The 10,080-nt window shown below is 33.7% G+C and overlaps 1 non-coding gene across 1 annotated transcript; it reads right to left on the bottom strand.

The window, feature by feature from the left end:
• Positions 1-9,494: 9,494 nt before the first annotated feature.
• On the bottom strand, positions 9,495-9,602 carry LOC130971555 (small nucleolar RNA R71). Its single transcript, XR_009082768.1, has one exon. It is a non-coding gene; the product is annotated as a small nucleolar RNA R71 (small nucleolar RNA).
• Positions 9,603-10,080: the final 478 nt, after the last annotated feature.

The raw sequence follows: 10,080 nt of genomic DNA, 5'->3' as shown, positions 1-10,080 counted from the left end.
ATATATTATTTTAACATTAAACAAAAAAATCTTGGTAAGATTATTTTTCAATATCAATATATATTAATTATTATACATATTAATAGTGGTATGATTTTTTTATTTAATGTTAAAATAATATATATTGATATCAGAAAAATAATAATAAAATATAAAAATAATTGTTAACAAAAATTTTGGTAAAATCACAATTTAATAATTAAAAAATTATTGAAGAGTATCTTAAAAAAATAATTTAATTATTAATTTTCTTTAAACAATATTTTGGCAAAAAATAATTTAATCAATAAAAAATAATTTAGTAAAGGGTATTTTAATAAACAAAATTTAATGATAAAAAAATAAAATTTTTGTTATGGAATATTTTTATTAAAAATTAATTTATTTTTTCTTAAAAAATGGATAAAGTTAACATTAGTTAACATAAAAAAAATTAAAATGGATTAAAAAAAAGATTTTTTTAAAAGTTATAAGAAAAATATATATTTTACAAATTAAAAAAATATCATTTTAACATCTTTTCAGAGAGGAGAATAAAATCTTTTCATTAATTTATTACGAAACGCTCCTAACAAAAGCTGCATAATTCATAAGATCAAAATATTTTTCTTTTAAAAGATAGTATACGTTGGACGTGAAAGAATAAACTCTATCTTATGATTATTTTAACTAAATAGAATATTTTATAATATATTCAGATTATCTTCTATCTCATATGAATGAAGATAATATATATATATATATATATATATATATATATATTATTTTAATTAGTTAAAATAAAGCATCATGAGTATATATTTTTTTTCTTTAACTTTTTGTCTCATATCATATTTCCTAATTTTGTTGTATTATGTTATTGTTTATAGATAATTGCTCTTCTGCAAACGGATCACTAATCAAATAGTAGTTAAAAATTTACTGGTGACCAACTGTAAGTGCGAAATAAATGTTAACCATTATAGCACCAACACTAACTTATGTCATCTTAAAAAAAAAAAAAAGTAACAAGCTTATGTTTGACAATTCATACAATTTATTTCTACTAATTACGTCAATTTTTATTCTGATAAACTACATAGTGAGATACTAAAATCTAAAATACTTACTTCAATACGATAACAAACTTATTAAATATTTATTATGAAAAAATACTATAAATTTATAAAGTTTTATAATAATAATTGAATTATAACTTATTGAAAATAACTTAGTGAAAGTTGATTGAATTGGCCAAGTATTAGTGAACACATCTATTTTAAATTTTAGTTTCACACTTTTGATTATTTTATATGTTTTATCTATGCAATACCGGTTCTATCGGTTTAACTAGTAATTAATCGGTTAAACCAAATAAATAGTAAATCAGTAATTTCATTGGTTCGATTCTTACAACTATGATTCAATCCATTCTACTGATCGGTTTATCGGATTATGGTTTACGGTTGACTGACTTCAGAATACGAATTTCAATTTACAGATTCGGATTTAACATTCACATCTCATCCTTTATGGTTCAGGGTTCAGAGTTCACGGTTCAACGTACATTATTACGATGTCCTTTTACTAAAAGAGATAAACACATCAACTGCGATTTACGATTCCGAATATAGTTTTTACGGAATTTGGTTCTCTGGCTCCCGGACCATGGTTCACCATTTTTACGGTTGCGAGTTTCTGGGTTCGGGTTGCGGGGTTCAGGATCTAGAATTAATCTTGCTGTGTATTGTTCCAAAAAGGAATAACCAAATCAACTGACTTTTTACGGTTCAGAATTTGTCTTCTAGAAATTTGTCTATATCATTTTGTCTCTCATGGGTATACGAATTGTGTTTTTTGGATTAGGGTTACGATTTTCGTTCTTTGGGTCTTCCAAGTTTGGAGTTCAAGGCTCATAGTTCATGTTTCTTAGCTCAAGTTCAGGGTTCAACTTTTACGCTTTCGTGTTTATGATTATAATGTTACGGATTAGTGTGATGATTTAGTTTCAACACAATAAATTAACAACTTGTTTGCATTATTCATGAATCTCATCTTCATTTTGTCTCGTCCTTGTTTCTTCTACTATTTCATAACTTCCACTCAGAATATATTGGAAACCAACTATTTTCTTATTTACATTCTACGCATCAACAATTCTATTTTCACATCAAAGACGTACCCACATGTACTCTAACCAAAGTAACTTTTCTTTTTGTCTTCTTTTAATTAATATTAAAACTTAGAAAAAAAAATAAGACACCAGAATACAACACACTGAACTAAGGGTTTTGCATTCAGTAATTATAGTGCCAACTAATAATGGATATAAAAAAATTTAGACTCCGAAACAAAAAATAGTATATGAAAATATTAAAATAATTTATATTTCTAAATCCTAAACCCCTAATCCTAACCTCTATTTTCTAAATTTTGAATCCCAAAATTTAAACCTTAAATTCTAAAATATATTACCTTCAAAAGAGTTTTTCCTTACAATTTTTTGACAATATAAACTGATCATACTTCTATTATTAATACAATAGTGTCTAATCATGGTTAAATCACATTTATTATATTAAATTAATAATATTTTTTTGCCTCATATATATATAGGAAAACGTCAGTATGAATGCAATGTGATAAATGCAAGAGCAAGAAAGTAAATATGAAGTTAGATACGGCGGTAGTCCGCACGCATATGCAGGTTGGTTATGAAGTTAGATGTGGCGGTAGCCCACACACATATGCAGTTGCAAAAATGTAAATATGGAAACACGAAAATGAAGAACTGAATATGAAAGTTTTATTAAAAGATTGGAAAAGAAAGAAAAGGGAAGAAGAGCTGGAGAGCTTACAAGGGAACTCTCAGAGCTTCTCTTACTAACTTCTCTCTATGTGTTTGTAAATTTTAGGGTGCCTTACAATGAGAATGAGGCCTCCTTTTATAGTTGAGAATTTTACTGTTTCGACAGTACAGGTTATGTTAACCGGAACTATTGGTACAGTACAAGTTGGTACAACTTTAGGTTTTTACAAATTTTGAGCTTAAGATCTACTCTTCTCCTAGATTGATTCCAAAGCAATCGTCTTCATTTTGATTGTAATCACTTGATGATTCTGCTGACGAAGTAGGATCTTCTTTGTGTTTTTTGTCTTCTTCGATCATCTGCATGATTTTTTGAAGGTGTCTTGCTAAGGTCTCTTTTGATTGGGCTCCTGCAAAGGCTGCTGCAATTTGGGCTTTCTGGTTGAGGAATACTGATTCTTCATGGTCGAATGGTTTGGTAAACTTGGGGTGCTCTTTGAACCAATTTTGAACTTTATCTGGATAGGCCATGGCGGCATCAAACTGAGACCACCATTTTACATAGGCATTCCTTTGAAGCATAGGTGGTGCCTTTGGATGTTCTTGTTTGCCATACCTATACTGCCATGAGAATACCTAGGCCAGGGAGAATACAGAGAAAAATTGAAGATCTGCAGGAATGCTTGTTTTCTGTTGGTAAATTTCTTAGTGAAAATTTTGAACCCCTCATCGGTAGGTGGGGGAAAGATTTCTGGTAGAGGTCCAAAGTAGTCCCACCATTGGGAGAACCAATTTGGGAACAGGTAATTGGTATTTTTCTTGAAATAAATGAGCCAAGAATGTCTGTTCTGATTATTTTGTAACCAAAATACTCTTATCCAGGCATCCATATAATCCCAATAAGAATATCCTATCGGGTCAAAAAGATGAGAAAATTTTCTAGTATTATTTAGATTTTTACCAAATTGAGTAGGGGGTGAGTACTTTTAGGATTTGAATGGTTGAATGAGTTATGTTGGTGGCATCTTTAGGGTTTTTGTAGTGTTTTATTGAGACTGAATCTGAATCCACTAGTATGAATTCATAAAACTGTCTGGTTTTGTTCAAGGCTGTTGGTCTAAAATGGAATCCTGGTGGAAAGACTTTAGGGATAACTTTAAAAGGTGATTTCTCCCAAAACTCGGGTTCCATTAGGAGGACAGATGAGAACTTGTTTTTTGAAATGTATGTGAATGGTTGTTTTGATTGAGTGTTGATGGGCTGGGTTTGGATTGGTTGAGGTGGTGTTGCTTGGGCAATTATTTTTCCTTTTGGATCATTGCAAATGGTTTTTTGAGTTGCCATTTGTGAGATAAGTTTGGTAAGGTCTATTTCATCTTCATCTGAGCTGTCACATATGTCAGCCCAAAATTTTTTATGGAGCTTTGAAAGGCCTGCATCTTGTAAGGCCAACAAGGTTTGGATTGGGAAGGCATAATCTGCCTTTGTTTGTTTGACTGTTTGACTATTTGGAGGTTGAGTAGATGACTCAACTACATTTTTTGTGATCTGAGTAGATGACTCAGTCAGATCTTGGGTTATGGGGGAAGGTTGTTGGGTAGATGACCCAGTTGGGGTACTTGACCCAGATCTCTTAGTTGGCCCAGGTAGGGCTAGACGAATACCTCTGCCTCTTACCGAGGCTAATGTTGCATTTTTAGGCATCTTTTCCTTGATTATCTCCCTGCAAATATTCACGTGTGAGAAAGTCAGGGAGAGAGTTTGAGTTACCCTTGATATGCTAAATGTCGAAATCAAAGACACTTAAAATTGCTTGCCATCTGGCAAAAATTTGTTTTGATGCAAGATTTTTGACATCATTTTGTAACACGTCTTTAGCCGATTTGCAATCAACTCGAACTAAAAATTTTTGATTGAGTAAGTCAGATTAAAATTTTGTGATGCATAAAACAATGGCTAAAATTTCTTTTTTGATTATGGAATATTTTTTTGAATACTATTCCAGTGTTTGGATGTAAATGCAATGATACATTCTTTATCATGCAATTTTTGTTTTAGAATACCACCATAACCTAAATCTGATGCATCAGTTTCTACTATTTTGAATGCATGAGGAATAGGTAGGTATAGACAAGGAAGATTGCGGACTTTGGTTTTAAGAAATCTGATAATATCAGAATGTTTGTCTGTCCAAGGTGGAGGATTTTTCTTAAGCCTATCATGGAGGGGCTTAATGAGATTGTTAAGATTCGGGATGAAATCTGAAATATAATTGAGACATCCTAGGAACCTCTGGAGCTGAGGTTTATCAAGGATATAATCTGAAAACTTTTCTGCAAAAAAAATTGATCTTTCAATAGGAGTTATTGTTCCTTGGAAAATTATGTGACCAAGAAAGCGGATTTTTGTCTGAAAAAGAACAATTTTTGATTTAGAAACAGCAAGTCCGTTTTTCTGGATGATGTACATAAAAGTTTTAACATGTTTGAAATGTTCATCCAGAGTCTGGAAAAAAATTAAGACATCATCAATATAAACGATTGCAAATTTTGAGAATGGGTTGAAAATATCGTTCATGATTTTTTGAAATTCGGAAGGGGCATTTTTCAGACCAAAAGGCATTACATTCCATTCATACTGCCCAAATGGAACTGTAAATGCTGCTTTATATCGGTCTGATTCAGTGATTTGGATTTGTCAAAAATCGGACTTCATATCAAATTTTGAAAAAATGTTTGCTGAGTTTAACCTCTTAAGCAAATCCTTTTTGTTTGGGATGGGGTAACGAATCCACTGTAAAGCTTGATTCAAAGGTTTGTAATTGATGACAAGTCTGGGAGTTCCTCTTTCTATCTCAGCTTGTTTATTAACATAAAAAGCAGAGCAAGATCAAGGACTCTTGCTAGGACGGATTAACCCTTTTTCCAAAAGATCTTTAATTTCTTTTTGACAATACTGCAAAAGCTGCTCATTGATGAGCGGATAATTTATACGCTTTTTGGCATTGTTTTTAGTATGTTTTAGTTAGTTTTTATTATATTTTTATTAGTTTTTAGTTAAAATTCACTTTTCTAGACTTTACTATGAGTTTGTGTGTTTTTCTGTGATTTCAGGTATTTTCTGGCTGAAATTGAGGGACCTGAGCAAAAATCTGATTCAGAGGCTGAAAAGGACTACAGATGCTGTTGGATTCTGACCTCCCTACACTCGAAGTGAATTTTCTGGAGCTACAGAAGCCCAATTGGCGCGCTCTCAACTGTGTTGGAAAGTAGACATCCTGGGCTTTCCAGCAATGTATAATAGTCCATACTTTGTTCAAGATTTGATGGCCCAAACTGGCGTTCCAAATCAGCTCAAAACTGTCCGGCGTTAAACGCCGGAACTGGCACAAGAATGGGAGTTAAACGCCCAAACTGGCACAAAAGCTGGCGTTTAACTCCAAGAGAAGTCTCTACACATGAAAGCTTCAATGCTCAGTCCAAGCACACACCAAGTGGGCCCGGAAGTGGATTTTTATGTCATTACTCATCTTTGTAAACCTTAGGCTACTAGTTCTCTACAAATATGACCTTTTGCTATTGTATTTTCATCTTTGGATCTTTGATCATCTTTAGATCTTTGAATCTTTTGATCACGTTTTGGAGGCTGGCCTCACGGCCATGCCTAGACCTTGTTCTTATGTATTTTCAACGGTGGAGTTTCTACACACCATAGATTAAGGTGTGGAGCTCTGCTGTACCTCGAGTATTAATGCAATTACTATTGTTCTTCTATTCAATTCAGCTTGTTCTTATTCTAAGATATTCATTCGTACCCAAGAACATGATGAATGTGATGATTATGTGACGCTCATCATCATTCTCACTTATGAACGCGTGCCTGACAACCATTCCCGTTCTACAAGCAAACAAGGCTTGAATGTTTATCTCTTGGATTCCTTAATCAGAATCTTCGTGGTATAAGCTAGAATTGATGGCGGCATTCAAGAGAATCCGGAAGGTCTAAACCTTGTCTGTGGTATTCTGAGTAGGATTCAATGATTGAATGACTGTGACGAGCTTCAAACTCCTGAAGGCTGGGCGTTAGTGACAGACGCAAAAGAATCAATGGATTCTATTCCAACCTGATTGAGAACCGACAGATGATTAGCCGTGCCGTGACAGGGTGCGTTGAACATTTTCACTGAGAGGACGGGACTGTAGCCACTGACAACGGTGATGCCCAACATACAGCTTGCCATGGAAAGGAGTAAGAAGGATTGGATGAAGACAGTAGGAAAGCAGAGAGACGGAAGGGATAAAGCATCTCCATACGCTTATCTAAAATTCTCACCAATGAATTACATAAGTATCTCTATCTTTATGCTTTATTCGTATATCATCCATAACCATTTGAATCTGTCTGACTAAGATTTACAAGGTGACCATAGCTTGCTTCATACCAACAATCTCCGTGGGATCGACCCTTACTTGCGTAAGGTTTATTACTTGGACGACCCAGTGCACTTGCTGGTTAGTTATGCGAAGTTGTGATAAAGAGTTGAGATTGCAATTGAGCGTACCATGTTGATAGTGCCATTGATGATCACAATTTCGTGCACCAAGTTTTTGGCGCTGTTGCCGGGGATTGTTGAGTTTGGACAACTGACGGTTCATCTTGTTGCTTAGCTTAGGTATTTTTTTCAGAGTTCTTAAGAATGAATTCTAGTGTTTCAAGGTGATGTTCTTATCATCACCAAAGCTGATTGATTCTCATCAATTTAGCTCTTGAATGCAATGTCCTGCTGAAGCTTGGCTAGCCATGTCTAATTTCTTTAGACTAAAGCTTTAGACTAACATTGCATGATTCCTGGAATTCTCATTAAGAATTTTGATATCTTTATTTTCTTTTCCACTTAATTTTCAAAAAATCCAAAAAAAATTACAAAATCATAAAAACCAAAAATATTTGATGTTTCTTGTTGAGTCTAGTGTCTCATTTTAAGTTTGGTGTCAATTGCATGTTTATGTTCTTATTGCATTTTTCGAATTCATGCATGTGTCTTCATTAATCTTCAAGTTGTTCTTGATGATTTCCTTGTTCTGATCTTTAAATTCTCTTGTCTTGAGTGTTTTGTTGTTTCTCATATGCATTCTCATTTTGTTAGTGTCAATGGTATACAAACTGCTAAGTTTGGTGTCTTGCATGCATTGTTATTTGATTTTAGTTATATTTTGATTATTAAAAATCCAAAAAAAAATTAATTTGTGCCTTTTCAAGTCAATAATACTGAGAATTGAAGATTCAGAACATACAGCAGAGGAATTACACAGAAAAAGTTGGGCGTTCAAAACGCCCAGTGAAGAAGGAAAACTGGCGTTTAAACGCCAGCCAGGGTGCCTGGCTGGGCGTTTAACGCCCAAAAGGGTAGTGCTTTGGGCGTTAAACGCTAGAATGTGCACCATTCTGGGCGTTTAACACCAGGATGGCACAAGAGGGAAGATTTTGTTTTTAACTCAAAATTTTTTCAGGTTTTCAAAATTTTTCAAAATCAAATCTTTTTCAAATCATATCTTTTCAATCAAATCTTTTTCAAAATCAATTTCTTTCCATTTTCAAAAATACTTGCTATCAATTAATGATTTGATTCAACATTTCAAGTATGTTGCCTTTTCTGTTGAGAAAGGTTTAATGTTTGAATCATATCTTTTCTTGTTAGCCAAGTCATTAATTTTTAAAATCAAATCTTTTTAAAATATTTTTCAAATCATATCTTCTCAATCATATCTTTTTAAAACTATATCTTTTCAATCATATATTTTCCTCACATCTTTTTCAAAATAGTTTTCAATCATATCTTTTTTATTTCTAATTTCAAAATCTTTTTCAAAAATCACTTGATTTTTTTTTTCCAATCTTAGTTTTCGAAAATCAATTACTATTTTTCAAACTGTTTTTTTTTTTAATCTTTTACTTTATTTTCGAAAATTTCTTCCCCTCTTCTCACATCCTTCTATTTATGGACTAACACTCCTCCTTAATACACAATTCGAACTCCATCTTTCTTGATAAGTTTGAATTCTTCTACCTCTTCCTTCTATTTTTCTTTTCCTCTGACACCTCAAGGAATCTCTATACTGTGACATAGAGGATTCCATATTTTCTTGTTCTCTTCTCTTTCATATGAGCAGGAGCAAAGACAAAAGCATTCTTGTTGAGGCTGACCCTGAACCTGAAAGGACCTTGAAGTGAAAGCTAAGAGAAGCTAAGGCACAACTCTCTGTGGAGGACCTAACAGAAATCTTCAAACAAGAAGAACCCATGGCAGCCGAAAACAACAACAATGCCAACAATGGAAGGAAGGTGCTGGGTGACTTTACTGCACCTACTCCCGACTTCTATGGGAGAAGCATCTCTATCCCTGCCATTGGAGCAAACAACTTTGAGCTTAAGCCTCAATTAGTTTCTCTAATGTAACAGAATTGCAAGTTCCATGGACTTCCATTGGAAGATCCTCATCAATTTTTTAGCTGAGCTCTTACAAATCTGTGACACTGTCAAGACTAATAGGGTTGACCCTGAGGTCTACAGACTTATGCTATTCCCTTTTGCTGTAAGAGACAGAGCTAGGATATGGTTGGACTCACAACCTAAAGAAAGCCTGAACTCTTGGGAAAAGCTAGTCAATGCCTTCTTGACAAAGTTCTTTCCACCTCAAAAATTGAGTAAGCTTAGAGTGGAAGTCCAAACCTTCAGACAGAAGGAAGGTGAATCCCTCTATGAAGCTTGGGAAAGATACAAACAATTGATCAGAAAGTGTCCTTCTGACATGCTTTCTAAATGGAGCATCATAGGTATCTTCTATGATGGTCTGTCTGAACTGTCCAAGATGTCTTTGGATAGCTCTGCTGGAGGATCTCTTCATCTGAAGAAGATGCCTGCAGAAGCTCAAGAACTAATTGAAATGGTTGCAAATAACCAATTCATGCACACTTCTGAAAGGAATCCTGTGAACAATGGGACAAATCAGAAGAAAGGAGTTCTTGAGATTGATACTCTAAATGCCATATTGGCTCAGAACAAAATATTGACTCAGCAAGTCAATATGATTTCTCAAAGTCTGTCTGGAATGCAAGCTGCACCAGGCAGTACTAAGGACGCTTCATCTGAAGAAGAAGCTTATGATCCAGAGAACCCTTCAATGGAAGAGGTGAATTACATGGGAGAACCCTATGGAAACACCTATAATTCTTCATGGAGAAATCATCCAAATCTCTCATGGAAGGATCAACAGAGACCTCAACAAGGTTTCA

This window comes from Arachis stenosperma, chromosome 3 (genome assembly GCF_014773155.1).
Source record: "Arachis stenosperma cultivar V10309 chromosome 3, arast.V10309.gnm1.PFL2, whole genome shotgun sequence".
Taxonomy (NCBI): domain Eukaryota; kingdom Viridiplantae; phylum Streptophyta; class Magnoliopsida; order Fabales; family Fabaceae; genus Arachis; species Arachis stenosperma.
This window is presented reverse-complemented; position numbering and strand designations above follow the sequence as displayed.